Raw genomic sequence first — 1,920 nt, 5'->3', positions numbered from 1 at the left:
TACATCACCATCTCATGGAGCACTGCAGAGAAGCCGACATAATACCGCCCGAACAGACTGGTTTCCAAAGAGGTGTCGCCTGTTAACATCATTTGGTGAAACTACAAGCCCACAACATAGAGCGGATGAAGAACAACAATGCGACTGCCTTCATCTCTCTCGACTGCAGCCAGGCGTTTGAGAGTGTGTCCCACCCGCTACTACTCCGCCGACTGGAGGAGTTCAGGTTTCCCGTCCCCCTATGCCGATTGGTCAGAAACTACTTGAGTGGACGATCATTCGTCGTAAGAGTCGGTGAAAACTTGTCGCCTCCTGTCCCCACCACCTGCGGAGTACCTCAGGGCTCGGTGCTTGGACCACTACTGTTTGACGTTTTCACGGCTCCAGTAGTCGCCATCGAGCACCGACATGCAGTGGTAGCAGCCTATGCTGACGACATCGGTGTTTACGCTTCGAGAGCCGAACTGGCCCTACACTATGCACAGACTGCCTCTGCCACCATAGTAGCTGCTCAGAAGAAGGACGGGATCAAGGTTAATCCGTCGAAAACTTCCAGAAGGACAAGAAAAGCAAACTACCCCAGCAGTTCGTTGTGGATGGTGAGGGTCGGAGACTAGCTAATAGCATCCTCTACCTCGGCGTGACTCTTGACAGGCACCTCACCTTCTCTAGTCACGCCAGGAAGAGGCTTAAGCTAGCCCGACAGAAGTCGTATAGACTCTATCACCTGCTTCCCTCACAGCAGATCTCACTCCACCTCAAGCTGCAGATCTACAAGGCCGTTATACGTCCGACTCTTCTCCATGGCGCACCACTCATGAGGCACCTCTTCTGGACCACGTTAACCAAACTGCAGAGCTTCCAGAATTCCCTCCTTCGGCGAATAGTCAGATGAACCGCACACCAAAGGGCCAGGAATAGTGTTATCAGAGAGGAGCTCCAACTCCCTTCTGTGCCGGAATTCATATGCCGTAGGCACATCAAATTCTTTGATGGGCTGAAAGCCTGCGCCAATCCCCTATTCCGAGAAATAACCCCTCCTCCAAGACCTGGAATGTGGCAAAGCACGGTCCCCTTGGTCGACGTCCTCGCCGAGGGAAGGACTTCTGGCTCTGCAGCCTGAGGTCACCCACACCTCAACACTACCAGCCGGAATGGTCCCTCCCCACTCCTTGTTAGCCCCTGGCAGTCCAGCCACTCGTGTAAAAACCGCCTTCAGCGGACCAAGCATGAAACATCTTATAATGCCACAAGGCAAAACAAGATAAAATGTAAATATGTGTATATATTATCCTTAGATTTAAGTTACACATATAATTGTATTAGTTTAAATAAATAAAATAGGAGGTAAGGAAAAAAAAAATCGTTGTAGATTTGACCCAAAACAGATATGCGTCTTTTCATTCCAAACTCCTTAACCATCCTAACCCATTCTTAATCTTTCATCCTTAACCATCCCTGATAATCCTCCGAGGCGTCTGAAAAGAAGATGGCCACGGGACCTTCTAATTTAAATTAATGTTTGAAGTACCACCAATGGGTGGTTCCTTCCTAAGATTTTCAAGTGTATAATAGGTGTTATTTACCTATTATATTATTTTGTACAGTTGTAAATTACATTAAATAAATAATTTAAAAAAAAAAGATTTAGAAGAAGAAAAAAAAAAAAATCTTCATTCAGTGAAAAATATTCAATCAGTATCCGGGTCTTGGCACCACTTATGAGTACTTGGACTGAATGACCTGAAGAAAAAGGAAAAGAGGGAACAGAATTGAACCATACGCTTACTAGAAAGATACTGGTTTATTATCTCAGCTCTCAGCTGACTGAGGCCAGAATTATTATTTGTTCCTGCTCCAGCGCCGACTTTTCCCTCGACAATTTGAGCCCAAAATGTCTTATTCTCTGGAACACGCTAT

The sequence above is a fragment of the Halyomorpha halys genome, unplaced genomic scaffold, assembly GCF_000696795.3.
Source record: "Halyomorpha halys isolate HHAL.00 unplaced genomic scaffold, Hhal_1.1 Scaffold418.1, whole genome shotgun sequence".
Lineage (NCBI taxonomy): Eukaryota > Metazoa > Arthropoda > Insecta > Hemiptera > Pentatomidae > Halyomorpha > Halyomorpha halys.
This window is presented reverse-complemented; position numbering follows the sequence as displayed.